The sequence below is a fragment of the Panthera tigris genome, chromosome D2 (assembly GCF_018350195.1).
Source record: "Panthera tigris isolate Pti1 chromosome D2, P.tigris_Pti1_mat1.1, whole genome shotgun sequence".
In the NCBI taxonomy this organism is placed as follows: Eukaryota; Metazoa; Chordata; class Mammalia; order Carnivora; family Felidae; genus Panthera; species Panthera tigris.
This window is the reverse complement of record NC_056670.1, coordinates 23,606,736-23,627,300: the sequence shown is the minus strand read 5'-3', so window position 1 is coordinate 23,627,300 and position 20,565 is coordinate 23,606,736. Positions and strand designations below refer to the sequence as shown.

Genomic DNA, 20,565 nt, shown 5'->3' with positions numbered 1-20,565 from the left:
TATACTTCTTTGCATTTCCCTAAATATTTTAATTGGTACATTTTAGTCTGAATGTGTGTACATTCTGTTACCTCCCATCTGGGTGTAATTTTCCATAGTCTCCCCTGACGATCTGCATTTTCTCCTTCAAGTCCTTCCTCTAAACCCACTTCTGTGGATCTTGCCTTCACATTATGCCATTAAAATCTCCAGCTGGAAGGAAGTGCCTCTGAATGGAGTCCAAGAGAAGAAACAAAGAAAATGGAAACCAGATGCCATTTAAGTCATCCCCGTGTGAGTCATCATTTTCTCCTGGAAAGTGTCTATCTTAATGATGTGCATCTCTCTTCAGTCTGAAGCCCACCAGACAGAAGCCCTACCTCTTAACCTATATGTGTTTTAGCCATCCTCAGTAGACCTAGATATTCTGAATATTATTGGCATACAGTAAATTTATACATAGTCCTAGTAATAGATATTTGCTAGATTTTAGATCCAACATAAGACAGTCATTTCCTTCATGGGTCATTTACCCACTCTTATTCCAGGTTCCTTGTAATTCTCTCTTACCAACTACCCTCAGGACTTGAAGTGAAAGCTCTAGTTTGATAAGGCATGGCTTAGAATTGTTTAGCATTAAAAACAAACAATAACAACAACCCTTTAACCTCCAGAGGTTAGAATCAATTGATTTTCATATGCACCTCTTCCTGCTTTTAAACGCCAACTTAATCTGATTTCTGTGTAATATATATTATCCCTGAAGTCGAAATCCAAATCGTTTATTCATTAGGGTAGCAAAACAAACAAGCAAAAACCCGATTAATTTTATTTAAAAGAAAAAAAAAGCAAAAGGAAGTTCCTATTTTCCCAGGTGACTTTGACAAACAACTTTTAAGACTCTCACAGAACAGTATCCAATTAAGCCAGTGGCAAAATTGGCAAGGTACAATTTTGTTTTAAAAATTCTATCTATCTATCTACAATATTATACATGTATATATGTGTGTATGTTCAAGACTAGCACATGCATTTATCTATACTCTTTCAAAATTTTGCTGAAGAATCAGCAAAGGGAACAAATTGATAACCATGCTAAAGATAAAAAGAGGACTGTCAGCAGAGATTTGATAATTTTCTGTAAGATGGAAAGGAAGTGAATAGGACTGATGGAAGAAGCAGAACAGAGGAAGCAGCATCCCAGATTTACTCAGGAGAGGTCTGTAGAAAGGATAGAAATATTCTTTCCAAAGAAGCCTTGGGAAATCTCCACACTGGGCATCAATACATTCAGAGCTCAGGATTGGAAAAAAAGCCCAAATCAAGGTTGCTCAGAGAGCAGCTGTACCATTTGGCCTTTCTCATTCTTTTTCACCTTTTCCATGCATGCAAATAGGCTGGCAAGAGAGGATCCAGAATCTTCATCCACTCCCTGGGATCTCCCTTATTAAGAAAATAAGATTGCTGGGGTGCCTGGGTGGCTTGGTCACTTAGGTGTCTGACTCTTGATTTTGGCTCAGGTCTCAGTCTCAAGGTCATGAGGTCTGGCCCTGTGTCAGGCTTGGTGCTGAGTTTTGGAGCCTGCTTGGGATTCTCTCTCTCCCTCTGTCTCTGCCCTCCCCAGTTCTTGGTCTCTCTTTCAAAAAAAAAAAAAAAAAAAAAAAGAAAGAAAAAGAAAAAGAAAAAGAAAAAAAGAAAGAAGATTGCTACCTGGGCAGAACTAAGACTCTGCAGGATTTTGTGTTCCACAGGGAAGCCCTCTGTTTTTGGTGGTGTGAGAGGCAAAAGAACACCATTTGTACAATTCTTATGCTAACACCCCTAAAGGAAAGTTTGTCAGTTGACACCACCAGCCATGTGCACAGTCTCCACTTTTAGAGATATGCAGTTGGAGGAAACATGCCTAGCCAGTGGCAGAGAACTTCACTACCCACACCCAGCCACCTTTATTAACTACTGAGTCTTTCCTCCATAAATAGAAACAAATACCTTGTATGATCAAGGTGATAGAAGTGGGAGATGTGGGCTTAAAGCAAACTCATGAGTATGATGTCAAGTGATACTATCTAAAACCAAAGGCTCAAGAAACAGAGTTTATAATATTGTTTAAAGTTATAATCATTGTGGTCTGCCATCCATTTCCTCTTCCTGTGGCCAATAGAACTGTGATCTTGGTTTGAGGTAGCCATTCTTCTTCCACTCTTAGTCCACATGTTTTGGGTGAATCTGAATGTAACCTCTACCCCCAGGATGGAATACAGACCTAGACTTAGACCAAAGTCTATGATCCACGCCCTTGGCCACCATCACTAGTATTGAAATGAGCAAGCTAAGTGCATCTGCTTTTAAATATTCACACCTTCTTTCTCACTTCTATGGGAAGAGTATATGTCCCCATTCTATTGATTTGGGGTGAGGTCATGTGACTTTGTTTAGCTAATGGGATGTAGTTATGTAGCTGGTCTTGTGCTCCTGGGCTTCTGTCATCACCATGAGGGCATGCTTGGTGTAGGTCACCTGTCCCAGGAAAAACATGAGAGATACACGGAGCATCCCTGAGCTATCCCAGCCCAGAGCTATGAGCAGTTTCACCCAAGATTAGCAGAAACCTCTCAGCCACGTCCAGCCAACCTGGGCCCACCTGATCTCAGCCAACCCACAGATACATGAGTTAAAGAAATGCTATGTTGTACAACACAGAGAGTCTGTGTGTGTGTGCGCGCGTGTGTGTGTGTGTGTGTGTGTGTGTGTATGTATGTGCATGCGCTTAGCATTATTTTGGCCACTGTTAAATATCGCAACAGTAAAGGCACATGAATTCTTTCCTGCTAGTCTAGAATCTAAGAAGTTATGAAGCTACAGCCCTTGCAGCTGTGGCCACCACATAGGATTCAAAAATGAAGCTTACAGGCCAAGGAGAACTAAGCTGGAATCAAGTCCTACTCACATTGTTTGAGCTCTGAATTCAGCCTTCATAATGTCAGTTCAACCTCTAATCTTAGAGTTTATATGAACCCATAAATCCCCCTTCATTATTAAAATCAGATTTATTTGGCTTTTTTCCCCACTTGCAATCAGAAGACTCTTATCTGATACCAAAGCATATAGATAAACAGTGGAAAAATTAAAATAATTAACAAAAGTTAGGAGGAGAGAAGGATGTGCAGGAGGGGCCCACAAACAAAATCCTCATCTTGCATGGTATAGTCAATCCAATGTTTAATTAAAAAAATATAAACAGAGGTGTATTTTGTGAACTTAGAAGAGATGAGCATGGGAGGGGTGCCTGGGTGGCTCAGTCTGTTAAATGCCCAAACCTTGATTTTTGCTCAGTTCATGATTTCACAGTTCATGAGATCAAGCCCCACTTCAGGTTCCTCGCTGACAGTGTGGAGCCTGCTTGGGATTCTCTCCCTGTCTCTCTGTTTCTTCCCCACTCATTATCTCTCTCTCTCTCTCTCTCTCTCTCAAAATAAACATGTAAAAAAGGAGAGAGATGAGCATGGGAAGGGACTAAAATCGGAAATAAACAAAAGTAGTTATCCATGACTGCTAGTCAGAGTGCAACAAAGATATGGGGTGTCCATTTTTTAAATCTTATATAAATCTGTGCTGCCCAATGAACAAGCTACTAGCCACGGTGGCTATTCGCAGTTAAGTTAATTAAAATTAAATGAAATGTAGAATTCAGTTCCTCATAAAAGTAGTGGCATTTCCGGCCACCACGCATATCTGGTGGTTACCTATTGGACAGTACAGAATAGAATATTTTTATCATTGCAGAAAGTTCAGTTGGACAATGCTATAGTAGAATGTCACATGTCACTGTGTAAAATCAATCAGTCAAACAACAGAAGTTTAGCTCTATGACTCATTACTGTACCACAGGGCTTTAAGGTTACAGGCCCTGGACATAAACTGCTTGGATTCAAATCCCAACTCTGACACTTGGGTAAGTTACTGATTATAGAACCCTGGGCAAGTTACTGAACTTTCTATAAGTTAATTCTGTTACTTGTAAGTGGCAAAAAAAAAAAAAAATAACAAGAAAAAAAACAAACCCAGACATACCTTACAGCGTAATTGTGAGAGTTAAATAAACTAAATATATAATAAGCTATTATATATGTTGTCCTTCTAAGAGTACCGAGCACTTGGTAAGCACTAACTGATTATTTTTTATTTGTTATCCTCCTGTAAGTTAGATTTTATTTTACCAAATGTGCATATTTTAAATAAACTATATGTGTATAGATGAGATTTAGAGATCAGTATTTACATATAATATGTAATATTTTGCATTTTGTATGTGACCTATATACATTTACCTATCTCAGCTCCAGTTCATGGGCTCTAAATGCTTTCATTTTATCCTTTATACATTTCTATATTTTCCAAATATTTATACTCATCATGTGTTGTCTTTATCATCAGAAAAAACGAAGTTTTTATTTTTAAAGATACCAACATATTTTGAAATGAATAACGTGCTACATCCGGATCATTTGCCTTTGCTGATTTGGTCCACAGAGGCCCATTATATAATCTCTGTCATTAATCAATCAGGGCTTCGTGACCTCTTTCATGGACTATTACAACATCCTCCTGGCTGGTCCCATCTCCATGGCCAGCCCTGCGCCAGCTTCCCGGTCTCTCTCCACAGCGCTGCCAGAGCAATCCTTCCACAGCATAACACTTATAACACTCCCCTGCTTAAAATTTGTGAGTGTTTATTCAACCTTTACAAGTGAAGTGCCCAGTCCATGACATGACCCACCAGAGCCTCCCCATGTTGATCTTGCCTGCCTTTCCAGTCTCCTACCATGGACATCCAAGTCCCCACCCACAGGCTGAAGAGTGAACACTCTTCTGCTGCACCTTTTCCATCTAGGAAAGTTCCATTTATTCTGCAAGATTCACCTAACACTGCCTTCTATGAAGGTTTCCTAGTCTTCCAAAGCAAAATAAAGCTCCCACTTCAACTGGTACCTCTGACTTACAGCCTGTTCTGTGGAACAGCAATCACTTGTTTACATCCTCCACTCACCCCCATTATGTGCTCCTTGCCAGCGTGGTATCTCTTGCCCTCCTATGAGCAGTCCAGAAACTGGCCCCACATAGTACTCAATAAACAATTGTTGCTCAGATACATGCAGGAAGAACTCATTTTATTATTTAAAAATTTTTTTCATTTTATTTATTTTAGAGAGAGAGAACACACAAGTAGGGGAGAGAGCAGAGGGAGAGAAAGAGAATCCCATGCAGGTTCCATGCTCAGTGTGGAGTTCCATGCAGGGCTTGATCCAGGACTCTGATATCAAGAGTCTGACACTCAACTGGCTGAGCCACCCAGGTGCCCCCAGAGGAAATAATTTTAAAATGACTTTTATTGTTTTACTAAAACAAGGGTTCATGGTGGAAAAATTAGAAAATTCAAGATAAATCAAATGCAGAAAATGTAAAGTACACATAATGTCACCTCTCAGTAACTTTTAACACCTTCATCCATTCCATTTGCTGCTTTAGAGGCTCTCAAACTTTCTTGGTTCGTGGCACTCTTAGTGGTTCGGTAGTATTTTTCTGGTACTTTAAACCCATACAAATTATGTTTATTATGTAGTTAGGTCCAAACAATTTAATAGTAGAGTTCACAAACTGAGGGTTCATCAAGGGGAGGTAGGTGGGGGATGGCTAGAGGGGAGATGAGTATTAAGGAGGGCACCTGTTGTGATGAACACTATGTGTTGTATGTAAGTGATGAATCACTGAAACCAGTATTGCACTATATGTTAACTAACTAGAATTTAAATTAAAAAAAGTAGTAGTTCACAGTGTCCAGAAGTGTTGCTTGTGTTCCTCTTGAAAATTTAAAATATCCTGTGGGGCCCCTGAGTTCCCTACAGTGGCCCAGGATGGCTTGGCACACAGTTTAGGAACCACGGGTCTACACTTTCTGAAAGGGTCTTTTAAAACAAAATATATTGTTATACTATACAAACTGTTTTGTTAACCTGTTATTTTTAGTTAATAATTAGTAAAAAATAATTTTCCTCTTGGTAATTGCTTATCTAACAATATCTAATATTTGATAAATATTTATTTTGTTTCTTATGAGGGAGGTATAATACTATACCATTATCTTCATAAAGAACTGAGGCACAGAGAATTTAAGAAACTTGTCCCATGCGCCACAGCTAGTAAGTGGTCTAACTAGGTTGTCAACCCAAAAAAACTGGATTCTAGAATCCCTACTCTTAACTACCTTCCTCTAATGTCTTTTAACGTTCACAGCATTATTTTAATGGGAAACTCAAGATGCAATGGTATTCTGTATTCTATATTATAATTTACATATTTATACTATATTGTACTTTACCAAATCCCAAATATTAGACATTTAAGTTGTTTCCAAGTTTCTACTGCTCTCAAAAACCTAGAGTTGCACATCTTTGTAACTGAATCAATCCCTGCATGCTTTTATGTTTATTCCCTTGGGGAAAAATTTCTAGAAGTAGAATTACTTTGTCAAAGAGTATGCACACTCCAAGGTTTTGGGTACATATCATCAAATTATTCTACTGGAGAAGTTGGATAAATATCTATTCCACTCTGTCTTTCTCATCCTCACGAATACTGAGTATTTTCATTCTTTAAAAAAATTACCAATAAATTAAGGGAAAAAAGTTGTAGCTTATTGTTTTGTTAATTTGTACTACTTGACGTTTAAGGAGAGTGAGCATTTTTATCTTTTTTTTTCTTAAGTTTATTTATTTTGAGAGAGACAGAGATGGCGCAAGTGGAGGAGGAGCAGAGAGAGAAAGAGAGAATCTCAAGCAGGTTCCATGCTGTCAGCACAAAGCCTGATGAGGGCCTCGAACCCATGAAGCTGGGAGATTATGACCTGAGCCAAAACCAAGAGTCAGGCGCTTAACCTACTGAGCCACTCAGGCATCCTGAGCATTTTTATCTTAATAACCAGAATTTATTTTTTTATATTAGAAGAAAGGGGCAAAGCCTCAGAAGCAGCAAGACAGCTGCAACATGGTTGGAAAAGCCCCTTACTGGACCTGTCTAGGGTCTATTCACATTCAACTCAAACTACCCCACAACCCACACCCCATGTTGCCCTGGTGATGAGAATGTAACATGTGGTCTACATTATCCAAGATGGCATTCCTTCTGCATTCTAGTCTGCCTACGGCAGGAAAATACTCTACTCTTAGAACCACTGCCACAACAAAGAATCATAAAGAGAATGGTAGACAAGGATTTAGGGGATGTTGGGCCAGTCATGCTATGACCACAGGAGAATCATTTATCATTTTTTAGTTTCAACTTGTCTCCTAAAATGACCAGTGCTTCTCAAACTTTTCACAGAAATAGTCCAAATATACCAGAGAGTGAAAATTCATTCCTAGGATTACTACCTGGGATGTTTCCACCCAAAAGGACTCATTGTAGACGTGAAGTTTTTCTCTTCTTTAAAATTCAAACCCAAACTGCCTTCTCTTCTATAAGATATTGGTGTTTTTCACAGGTAAGCATGGTTTGCTCATTTGTTCTCTTTGTTGTTGTTGTTTCTCAAATAGAAGTGGTGCTCTTGGGGAGATATGCTGTAATTTTATACGTAGCTTTAAGGACACTGACACATTGCTACATACTCTGCTTTGAGAATTCTCTCCAAGATTCCTTCAACGTTGGTCAACGTAAGATTCTGGAGAACAAGATCTGCTTCATAGTTAACAGTAAAAGGCAAGCTCATTATTCTGGACGATAGTTAATTTTCCTAAAGGGGTGAGCATTTTTCCTTCCCATCAAGTTCCTTGATCCTTGACACAGAGATGATCCTTCTAGTCAGCCTGGACCATAACTGACCATTGTCAAATACGCTGCTAAGTTAGGTCCATATGCTAAAATCACTACTACTACTAATATGCCCACCTTCATCCTAAAAGCAACACACAGCTGTCTCATATAACTTTCTTCTTTCTATGCTGAATGCGTTTCGTGATAGAAGTAATGTGGTGCAGTAATGGAGAAACAGCGTTCCTGGCATAGAAAAATCTAGGCTGACATCTTAGATCTTGGGCAAATCACACTTCCCTGAAACTCTTATCATCTGTTAGTTTCAACTAGTCTATTAAAATGACCAGTACTTCTCAAGCTGCACTGACAAAATATTACCTGACAGATGTGTGTGGTGAGGAACATATAAACAACCTTAGGGCTACTCTTATTTTTAAATATCCACCCTTAATCCATGATGAAGGAAAGATTACTTAGGCATGACAGTCCTTCAGTTTGGAATGCTGGTCATTGGGAATTACCTACTAGCTCTAGGAAGATGTAACGCTCTGCTGGGTGCTGCTGCGGACCTGCCTGTACAAGTGCTCACCAGACACCGGTGAAACCCTCTTGGAAACAATGATGGGCATTGTTGAGCTGGGTGGGGCGAGAAGAGGAACGTTGGTAACTACCAATGAACCTTGGCCAAGCCCCCATGTGGCAAGAAAAGCCGTTTCTCCTGTGATTCCATTTTCTGACTAGAAAGTAACGCTAAACTGTAAGATTTAACACCCCTGAGGCATCAAAGCCTCCAGGCTGTTAAGGAGCAGGCAGCAGAGGCCTCCTAGGGTCAGGGGCAATGAAGGGCGGAGGCCCTGCACCAGCTTCCACCTTTCTGCGGCCGCCAGCCCTCACCCTCGCAGCCCACTGAGCAAGACGCGTCAGGGAGGAGTACAAGCCAAGCTTCGTCTCGCCGCCAAGCCAGGAGGACCCTTGCGGCTAAATGAGACAAGCTATTATCTAGCAGCTCAAATTGAGCAACCCCAGGGAGGAGGCAAGCACAGGCGGAGACCACAAGCAAAACAAGGGCAAGAAACCCGGTAAGTGCACCAGTAGCTGCCACAGCAGGCGAGGAAGGGAGCCTCAGCACCCACAGCACAGGAAACCGGAAATTAAGGGCGCACCGGAAAAAGAAATGGCCGCGCCTCCTCCTGGGTCTTCCTCGGATGGGCACGCGCAGTGTCGTTTGCCCAATCCGCAGCCACAGTTTTCCTGGCACTTTCTGTGCAGAGGCTTCACTTGGCGTAAGGGTGGATGGAGTTTGTAGGTCTAAAAGCGGGGTAGTGAGAATCACTCCTGGGTTGGAGGAAACAATGAGCAAATCTCCAGATTTGATGACTTCACCCTTGATCTCCAAATACTGGTTTGTTTTAGAAAAGGCTCTTGAATCAGCCGCATGCAATAAATATAGAAAAATGAACCTTATATCATGGGAGTGTGTGTATCTCCTAAGGTAGAACAAGTTGCCCATATTCGTTTTATTTACCAAGAACTATGTCCAGAAAATGTTCATTGAAGCCCAAGTCACACATATTAAAATTAATTTCTCCAAACACCATGTCAGCTGGTCATCTGCTACTAGTTTTTTTTAATTTGTTTACTTCCTTCTTGAGGTGTTTTTGTTTGTTTTCATTGTTTTGTTTCTTTGTTTTTCCTTCTAGCTTCATTCAGAGAGGTAAAGAGTGGCAGAATAGACTAGTGATTAACAGCATAGCCTCTGATGTCAAATACCCAGCTCCACCCTACAGGGCAGAATTTGCCAAGCTCGGTATAAAATGAAAGTGCAGGGCTCTTTGTGCACAAATTATTAAGTACCTCAAGACAGTGATCTCTAAGCACTAAACTAAATATAGGACTTTTCTGACCACAAGGTCAGTGTGACTCCCTAGGTCTGCACCCATGAAGCCAGCCCTGCTGTCCCATGCTAACCGTGTGACTTGGAAATGTTGCCCTCCAAAGCCTCAGTCTTCTTATCTTTAAATTAGAGACAGTAGTAGTGCTTATAACACAAGAGTGGTGGAATGATATTTTATGTTAAATCAGATGATGTTTGTTAAGTGCTTTGTACAGTGCCCAGCATATGGCAACTATTTAAACATTATCAGCTATTGCTCTCACCAATGCCCTGCTAATATAATATGCTTAAGTACCTCAATTAAAACAACGAGATCCCACTACACACTTATTAGAATGGACAAATTCTGGAACACTGACAACACCACATGCTCACAAGAATGTGGAGCAACAGGAACTCTCATTCATTGCTGGTGGCAATGCAGAAAGGTATAGCCACTTTGAAGACCAGTTTGGTGGTTTCTTGCAAGACTAAACATACTCTTACCATACAATCCGGCAGAGCCAGCAATCACACTCCTTGGTATTTACCCAAAGGAGCTGAAAATTTATGTATATACAAAAACCCGCACACGCACATGGATGTTTATAGCAGCTTTATTTATAGCTGCCAAAATTTGGAAGTGACCAAGATGCCCTTCAGTAAGTCAATAGGTAAATAAAATGCACTACATCCAAACAATGGAACATTATAGAATGCTAAAAAGAAACCAGCTATCAAGCCATAAAAAGAAATGGAGGAAACTTAAATGCATATTGCAAAGTGAAAGAAAGCAATCTGAAAGGCTGTATGCTTCACGATTGCAACAATATGACATTCTGGAAAAGGCAAAACTATGGAGACAGTAAAAAGATCCGTGGTTGCCAGAGTTGCAGGGTGGAGAGAGGAATGAATAGAGGTGGAACACAGAGGATTCCTAGGGCAAGTGGAAAGACTCTGTGTAATATCATAGTGATGGATACATTCATTATACATTTGTCCACGTCCACCACATGCACAAGACCAAGAATGAACCCTAATGTAAACTATGGACTTTGGGTGATTATGACCCATCAGTTCAGGGAGTATGTGGGAAATCTCTGCACCTTCCTTTCAATTTTGCTGTGAAACTAAAACTGTTCTAAAAAAAATAAAGTCTGGGAAAAAATAAAGAACCTCAAAATCCAAACAAAACGAGGAATTGGGACAATAATCGGGTAACGGAGGACAATCACCACTAGACTCTTTCTTTTTAAATTTGTTTTAATGTTTATTTTTGAGAGAGTGAATGAGCACGTGTGAGCGGGGGAGGGGCAGGGAGCGAGAGGGAAACAGAATCCCAAGCAGGCTCCCTGCTGTCATGGGGCTCAAACCCACCAATCCGTGAGATGATAACCTGAGCTGAAGTCAGACACTCAACCGAGCCATCCAAGCACCTCATCACTACACTCTTTTCTCTGTTTTTCTTTAAATTATCTGAACAAGTAAGGTTTAATATAAGTTACCCAAATAATTACTTTAATTATTCCCATTCACTTTGGCATGAGTAGATCTGGTCAGATAAAATGTAATTGGAAGTTATAAAAATATATAGTAAAGGTCACATATTTGACATAAAACGAATCGAGCTAAAACTCACACAAAAGAGTTAAGGAACCTAGAAACTCTGGAGATCAAAGAGCTAATTTCAGTAGACAATGCAAAATAAGAAGGTGCTAGTGACAATTTGGGGATGACCGTCATTTGCTGTCACTTTGGACAGGCATCAGAAATAAAAACCTGTAAAAAATTCTGTTCTTTAAAAAAAAAGTTGGAGGCCAAGGAGGAAACGGTTTTAATTAAACTTTTATATTATGAAATATTCCAATGATACAGAAAAGCGTATAATGAATTAAGCACTAAAAATGTACTCATCTCATAGCTTTATCGAATCTTGTCTTTATATATTTGCTTGAGATTTTAGGATTTTTTTTTAAATTTTTTTTAACGTTTATTTATTTTTGAGACAGAGAGAGACAGAGCATGAGGGTCAGAGAGAGAGGGAGACACAGAATCTGAAATAGGCTCCAGGCTCTGAGCTGTCAGCACAGAGCCCCACGTGGGGCTCGAACTCACGGACCACGAGATCATGACCTGAGCCGAAGTCGGCCGCTTAACCGACTGAGCCACCCAGGCGCCCCGAGATTTTAGGATTTTTATTGTAAATTACAAAACACAAAAAACAAAACCCCTACAAAGTGAATTCATACTTTAATAAAAGAGGAAGGCACATGTAGCCTCCATTCAGGTAAAGAAAAAGAACTTGGGCACCTACCCTCCATGGACACTTTTCCATCCACAAGCCCTTCCCTTCCCCACCAAAGTAACCACTTTTCTGACCTATATAGAACTCACCAAAGACAGACTTTTTATTTTGGTTTGAGACAAAGAGAGAAAGAGGAATAAACTCTGACCATAGGATACCAAAATAACACAACTGATAAATAGTATCATATGTATGAACCAAAATCCAAAAAAAGTCAAAATTTCTCTTGGGCAATAAAATACTTCCTTTACTCCCCCTCGGATGATTGAGAGTCTTCGTCTTTTTTCCCTTCTCTCACACATGGACTCAACATTTTCCAGATCGGACCCATTTTGGCATTTTGCAACCTATTCTACCTCTAACAGTGAAAACATACTGCCTCTGTTTCTGTAATTATTTAGCTAAAGCCACAAAAACTGGGTAATGCTCAAAGTTAGAAAAAAAATAATTAGCAAGTATGTTAGGGTCTTGTTTCTAAGGGTCCTTACTTCTATCAGTAACTGTACTTTCAATATTAAGGTTAAGATATGTCACGTTTTGCTTTTATTTTTATGTTAGAGTCTGCTTTGAATAAAGCTGCTAGTGCCTACGCATAATGTTCTCTTATCCCCACATAGGATGGAGCCACAGCCAGAACCCAGGTGAGGCCAATGCTTTCAATTTACTAGATCTACAGTCCCTTAGATTTATGAGAAACCTTAGACCTTCTTAACCTCTCCCAACTTGGGGTGCTGATACCTGCAATAGACACGTAATACCTTCCTTAAAATTAATGGTTTAGGGTGCCTCGGTTGAGCATGCGACTTCGGCTCGGGTCATGATCTCGCAGTTTGTGAGTTCAAGCCCCGCGACTCGCTCTGTGCTGACAGCTTGCTCAGAACCTGGAGCCTGCTTCAGATTCTGTCTCCCTTTGTCTCTGCCCCTCCCCTGCTCACACTCTGTCTCTGTCTCTCTCAAAAATAAATAAACATTAAAAATGAAGAATTTATTTAAAAAAGTAAAAATAAATAAAATTAATGGTTCACACACACACACACACATATCAAATATTAGTCAGGACTAAATGTAAGTAAAAGAAAAACAACTTAAAATAGGCTAGTATGAGAATTTATGGGCTCATGTAACCAAACTGCAAAAAAAAAAGGGTAGAAATGACTACAATACTTTCAAAATTATTTTTGTCTCTTAGCTCTGCCTCCACATTGATATGTCAGCTTTCTTATCTCCAGCTGGCTTTCAGAATCCTCAGCTAGAGTCATAATTGCCCCACTCTGGGCTCACATCTTGGAGCCTCACCTTCCAAAAGGGAAAGAAGCTTTCTCTCTACTCCTCCACTCCTGTGAAAATAAATCTTGAAGGTACATATTTTTCAAAAAAAAACTCTGCAAATATTAAAATATGTGCATTTCATTGTATGTGATTTTTATGTCAAAAGGAAAACCCACTGTAAATAAACACTAAACCCTATTTGAATGCATCCTAAAACTCTTACATCAAAATGTACTAATAATGTCTGTGATGTACTTGGAAATGCACCAACAATAATTTGAATTAATAGCTGGATATAAGGATAGATAGATAATAAATCAAATGTAGTAAGATGCTAAATGATAGAGTTGAGGTGGTGGGTGTTTACGATAAAATTCTTTTAGAACTTGTTTGAGAATTTTCATAATGAAGCGTTGGGTGCGGGGAGATACATCCTGAGGAAGGACTCTGGTTAGACCAGCTTGGGTGCCCCTCCCAGCCGCAACCCAAAGTGGAGTGTGAGACACAGACTGCTCGGTTTAAGTCAACTACCTACCATTCAACCCTCCGCTGTGGCCAGCAGTGCACTGTTGCAGCTCTGTCCAGGACATACAATAGAACAGGGAGTAGAAGGATGAGAACTTGTGGAAGGAAAGTCATTCCCCGCAAAGAAAGGGTTATGGCACAGACATGGCTACTGGGGCACATCACAAGGCAGGCAGCCACCCCAATTGGACACCCTGAGAGTCTTCAGAACAATAGTCTTTGCACAATGACCACATGTCTCCTTGACATTCACAAAACAAAAACTAGTCACAGAAGACCTGACTTTTCTTAGCTGGTGACTTTTAATGACATGCCACAAGGCGTTGGAGAAATTAACAGACCATACCAAAGAGTATAAGTGACTGGTATTTCAGAGCAAAGACATACTGGTCTAAGGAAAAGCTACCTTTCACCATTTGCTAGACATTAGTTTAAAGCCAAATCAGCTTATATCATTCAGCATCTGGCTCCTGTAAAGGCCAGATCTACATTAAAAGAACATTGAAACAAGGGTCCTCAATCTGGAGCCTACAGGTATTTGGCTCGGTTAGGTTAGGTGTGAAGAAAAGAAAGGTTAGCCCTTTTCCTCCCAGCCAAAGGAGTACTCAAGGAGCTGCTTTTTAGGGTCAACTTATTAATTTATGTTTTTGTGCTACATTATTAAAAGGCCTAAATTTTTCCTTGACTCTCTCTCTTTCCTGCTGTCCAACTTTTGGAGGTTGGATTTTATCAGGAATTTTAATAGTCAGCAATAGGAGGTAATACACCCTTGCCTAGAAAATTCAAAACACATTTGCATAGTTTTTAATGGACAGGAACATGAGGTCGAGTTTGTTAAATGAAGCCGTGTGTCCTCAAGTTGGCTGAGAATGGACACACGTAAGCCAAGGCCATCTCGGCATTTTTGTCTTTTCTGTGTGATTTAGGAGCATCGTCCCTGCTCCCCTGCGCTCCCTTCACTGCCACCTCCCACACATCAAACCCAGTAACTTGGGTTGCTTGCTCAGACCAGGCCAGAGCAGGAGAAGAAGAGTTCCAGATCCAGCCAGGCCCTCCACCCAGGCTGGTGTGGAAGCTCGGAAGTGTACAAAATGACCAGCAATTAAGGAGTTGGCTGCACTGGCTTGTTTGAATGACTCTTCCCCCCCTGGAGTTTATGGCCATTAATTTTCGCAAACTCTACAGCAGCCATTTTCAAATTTTATCATGATTTTAAAAATCCCTAGAAACTCTATATCTGAAACTGTTGCTATGTTTCCTTCTGTCTCATCCTCCAGAGTTATAAATGTAAATTTAAGTAACAGTAATGATAACAGCGTCAGCCACCACTTATATAGAACTTATACACCAGGTACTACACTACTCCCTTTACATATAGTAGCTCATTTAATCTCCCCAGTAACCGAGTGATGTTGTTTCTATTACTATGTCCATTCTACAGATGGAAAGATTGAGGCATACAAAAGTTACGCAGCTTGGCCCAAGTCGCATGGATAGGAAGTGGCAGAACTATGATTCAGAGCCAGGGACGTACTTTTAACTACTATTGCTATGAAATTAAAGAAATCAGAGAAATTGAAAAGGTAAGGCTCTTGCCCAAGATCACACAGAAGCAGAGACTGGAAATCTGAATTTGTTACTCAAAATTCTGTGTCCTGTTCTTGCATGGAACAAATAGAAAGGTTTGACTTCTGAGGAATTTCTCATAAAGAAGGGACAGAGGAGAGAGCCACACCAGAGTGTATTAACCTGGGTTTTCAATTCTGTACCAACTGTTTGGCTAATGGTCACAAACTATGTCTATATAAATGCAAACTGTTTAAAAAGGACCAAGTGACTTAGCCAAATCTGCTCAACCCCAATCTATAAAGGTATCTGTGAGGTAGGGACTGAAAGATGCTGGATCTCTTTGTCCCATCCCATTATTTACCCAGATGGAGACCCTACCATGGTGTGATGGGAGCCAATGAAAGACAGGAAATAATGAGATTAGCAAAATATATTGCAGACATCTACTTTGAAACAGTGGTTCTCAACTAAGAATTTTACATGTCTGATTCTTTTTTATAGCAAAAATGTTCCAACATACACAAAAGCAGAGAAAATGGTATAACGAGCCCCATGTACCCATCAGCCAACTTGAACAATTATCACTATTTTGCTATTCTTGCCTCATGGATTTCTTTCAAAATAGAAATTGTTAAGGCTCCACTCCAGGAGGGTCTGGAATGTATCTTTCAAGGAGCTGCCAGGTTGGAATAGCCTAAACTCCGGTCCTGGGCCTGGGGCCACACCTGCCTAAGGAAGGTAAGAAGGCTTCCCCAGTGCTGAGGGCATGGGGCTCCATGACTCAGAGAAGAGACCCAAACATCAGAGGTTTATCCGTCAAACAGGCAGGAAGGAATTCATTCCAGATGATTTGAATGAAGAGGCTGTAATGATAGGATAGAGGTGAGAGCAGGGATAAGAAAAAATTAGGGAGGTTGAGGTGCCCAGAGACCATCAGATGACCAGAGGCCATCATCAGTCCTAGAGCACAGGGCCCAGGGGAGGACACAGAGTCCTCAGAGCCTATTGAGAGCTGGAGTGCTAGGTTAGGGGCTGCTTGGCAAGAGCTGTAATGTGGAGTAATTAGACACAGCTACTTCTAGAGACACGCTTCAGAAGCACAGGGTTTGGAAGATCTACATTGATCTCGCTCTCTTCCCACCCTCTTACCTGGGCCCCTCACTGGCCAGAGTGAACTGCACATCAGGGGGCAAGGTGGGAGATGTACCTGCAGAGGCCAGCCCCCTGGAGCCAAAAGCAGGGCAGAGAAAGGCAGAGAACACATCCAGGAAGCAGAACAAGGTGAGAAATGGGAGCAGAGAATAATCAGTCAAGAGAACAATCATTCTTTCCAAATTCTGAAGTAAGAGAAAGTAGTTGACTCTTCCTGGAGTGAGTTTGATGTTTCCAGTCATAGAAGAAGCCAAGTGTAAGAGCAGAGGGACTATCTGGTCCTTGGTATTATCAACCACAGCCCCTTTGTCATGGGTGGTATTGAGTGTGCTTTGCTGTAACAGCCCGACCCCAAGTTCCTTCCCCTGCTCCTGCAAAGTCAAGCTGGAAGGGGGGGGGCAAAAGCTCAAGGACTGTAATCATTGCCTATTTATGTTGTCACTGTGGAGAAACCTGGCTTACTGTTTTTGTAAGTTAACATTATTGACTGGTCAGAGGGACATTAGTTCTCAGTGAAATGTAGTTAGAGGCGATTACTTTCTGTTTACCACTTATTCTTAATTTACCAACTAAAAGGACAATGTAGGGGTTCCTATCACAGAATTTTTACGGAGCCCGTTTTCCCCTTGAAAGCTTGAAGTCTATTATTTGCATGTTGTTTAAAAGCTAGCATTTCAGTTTTCAAAGCTACAATCGCATTTATTTTTCTGGTTAAAAAGCAGAAGAAAAACAACTCCCCAGGTTGAAGTTAATCTTTTCAACTCCTTCTCCCCAAGGGATATATACATATGCAAGCTTGTACCTCTAGACTCCAGAAACATGTCAAGCAATGTAACTCCACAGATTTAGGAAACTGTTATTAAGACCAGAGTATCCCAATATGAGCAGAAAAGCCCAGGATGTAGAAATTCTGAGTAGTCTCCTTTCAAAGGGTCATTGACCAAGTGGACCGTGTCCAAAGGAAGGGGTGACCAGAATGACAATGGACTTTGAGGGGGTCTGATTGTTGTCTTCAAGTTTTTGGAGAAACGGAATAGCCAGTTATATGGTTTCAATGGGCCAGATGAGAGCCGATCATTACAGAAAAGCCACTTTGACCCCATAAGGAAGACGTTGATAACTGTCTGATTGATTCACTGCCCCAGGGTCTGGCTCAGAGCTTGACATATAAAGGGCACCCAATATTTGTTAGATGGATGGTAATCCCTGATACTGGTCAGTGGTGAAACTTCTCACTGTCAAGCTAGAGAGCTGTCACTGGGTAAAGTTTGGATGAGCATTTGTAGGGAACACTGTAGAGGGTATCCCTGAATCAGAAAATTGTATTTATTCCATTTCTGGAATTGATCAGTTCTAAAGCTATTGCTGCTAAGTTTGGCTAGGAGTTGGTTGGAGGTGAAGGGTAAGAAAGTTGTCAGGGCAGGTCCATCCTTATTCTTGGGGCCAATTAGTAGCAGAAGATAAATCACATAAATCCTTCCAATCTGGGAGATAAATATGGCCTCTAAGGACAGAGAAATAAAAATCCGATGTGATTCAGTGATAATAAATAAAAATTCTTGCCTGCAGATGTTGAATTATAATGTTATGCACGTGATACATATTTAATGTTATATACCAGTTTTATCTCAACTTTAAAAAAATGGTCCAAAGACCTTGACAGACTACTCACTGAAGAAGATATACCAATGGCAAACCAGCATATGGAAAGATGCTCCACATGATATGTCCTCGGGGAATTGCAAATGAAAACAACAATTACATACCACTATTCTCCTATTAAAATGGCCAAAATCTGGAACACTGACAACACCAAATGCTCACAGGGATACAGAACAACAGGAACTCTCATTCATTGCTGGTGGCAAAGCAGAAAAAGAACAGCCACTTGGGAAAATAATCTGGTGGTTTCTTGTAAAACTAAACACACTCTTACTATACAATCCAGCAGTTCTGGCAATGGCATGTCTTGGTATTTACCCAAAGGAGATGAAAATTTATGTCTCCACAAAACTCTCCTCACAGATGTTTACAGCAGCAGTTAGGGTTCATAGTTGCCAAAAGTTGGAAGCAACCAAGATGTTCTTCAACAAATGAATGGGTAAATAAACTGTGCTACATCCAGACAATGGACTGTTATTCAGCACTAAAATGAAATGAGCCAGCAGGCCACAAAAAGACATGGAGGAGATTTATATGCATATTACAAAGTGAAAGAAGCCAGTCTGAAAGGGCTGTATACTATATGGTTCCAACTATATGGCATTCTGGAAAAGGCAAAACTATGGAGACAGTGAAAAGATCAATACTTGCCAGAGGGAGGAATGAATAGATGGAGCACAGAGGACTTTTCGGGCAGTGAAAATACTCTGTATGATACCAGAATGATGGAAATATGTCATTATATGATTGTCCAAACCTACATAATGTACAGCACCAAGTGTGAGCCATAATGTAAATGACGGACTTTGGGTGATTAGGATGTGTCAATGTAGGTACATCAGTTGTAATAAATCTACCTCTCTGGTTGTGGGGAGGGTTTATAATGAGGGGAACTACACATAGGTAGACAGGGGCAGGAGGTATATGGGAAATCTCTGTACCTTCACCAACTTGTGACCTTAAAACTGCTCTAAAACAATAAAGCCTTAATTAAAATGACAAAACTATGCAGGGACTCCCCGAGAAGTCATCTGAATATTTTCATTTGGTGGAAAAGAAGAAATCAGGAGTTGAATCCACTACAGCCTATCCTGGGAGGCAGATTTCAGGAGGCAGGGCAAACAGTGAGTTTGTGAGATGTAGGCACAGGAAACCCAGGAGGATTATTTATAAGTTGATCTTTAAGCACCTGAAACAAAATTAGTCCTCCAAACCATTAAGAGTAACACAGAAGAAAATGGATCCATCATTTCAACATCAGCAATCACAGCATATGACTGTGAGTATTTCCCTCCACCTGATATACCACCAAGTGAACACCTTTAAATATCCTCCTGCTTTTGCACACAGATAATTAAAGAGTGCACTTTGATTGCTCATCTCATCTGTTCTATAGATGTGAGTCAACGTATGGGATTTACACTCTGGCTGTGGTTCATCTCTGAGCATTCAATTTAGCAGGGAAATTTTCCTTTTCTCTTTCTACTTAGGGTCCTAGTTCTTTAAATTCTATCCTTATTGGCAGGCTGTTGTCATGGAGAAAAATAACTTTAAGTAGCTCTTTGAAAAGCTTTGAGTTGCTGTTCCCTGCTATTTAAAGATCCCCCAGTAAAGTGAAAAGTACACTCTGCTTCCATATAAGGCTCTGCCACTCCAAGGCAAGAGTGTCGCTGGGGCCTGATTCCATGTGCTCATAGCAGAACATGACATGTCCTGAACATCTGGGGATCACATTTATTAAGCATGTCTACCCAGTCAGGAGGCAAAAGAAAATCAGAAATCCAAACTCTACTATCTGAAATCTTTGGCCAACCACGCTTCTGAGTCATTATGAGCTGAAGCAAATAAGACAAGCCAAATCTTATAATCACCACCTCTTTTGCCTCCCACGTGGAGCATTTGCTCTATGTGGCCTTGGAACTAATTGCCATAATCCATTTTCCCTGCCACCTCCTCGTCAATACTCAGTATCTAAAACTTTCTTCCTTTCAATTCACAAGCATTTACTAGACACTTAAGCTATGTCTAGCTCCTGGTGGGACACTGTAAGGGATACAAAAGTGTAGAATAGGGTCTCAACAAAGTAAGATTTGAGAGATAAAAAAAATGCAGATAAAATAAATGAAGCACCAAACACAGTTGAAACACTAAGTGATACAGAATATTAGTGATTCCCAACTTTGTCTGATGATTGGACTCAATCATGAAGATATTTTAAAAAATGCACATTCCCAGACCCTTGCACCTGATCTACCATATCAGAAAGTCTAGGAGAATGCCTTGGAATCAGCAGGGTTCTGCCTTAAGTGCATGACTGAATCCTGTAATACTTCTAACAAGAACAGCCTCTCTGGTCCCCAAATGCCTTATTTGTAAAAGAAGTGAGGTGATCTAGATAGTTTCTGAATTCCTGCTACCTCTGACA

At 40.5% G+C, this 20,565-nt stretch overlaps 1 long non-coding RNA gene across 2 annotated transcripts in view; it reads left to right on the top strand.

The window, feature by feature from the left end:
• Positions 1-8,538: 8,538 nt before the first annotated feature.
• Positions 8,539-20,565, top strand: part of LOC122231932 — a 28,119-nt gene continuing 16,092 nt past the window's right edge. For both annotated transcript variants that reach the window (XR_006209229.1, XR_006209228.1), the window contains exons 1-3: positions 8,539-8,864; positions 15,199-15,340; positions 15,828-16,064. This is a non-coding gene — a long non-coding RNA (uncharacterized LOC122231932). The remainder of the gene's footprint in view (positions 8,865-15,198; positions 15,341-15,827; positions 16,065-20,565) is intronic.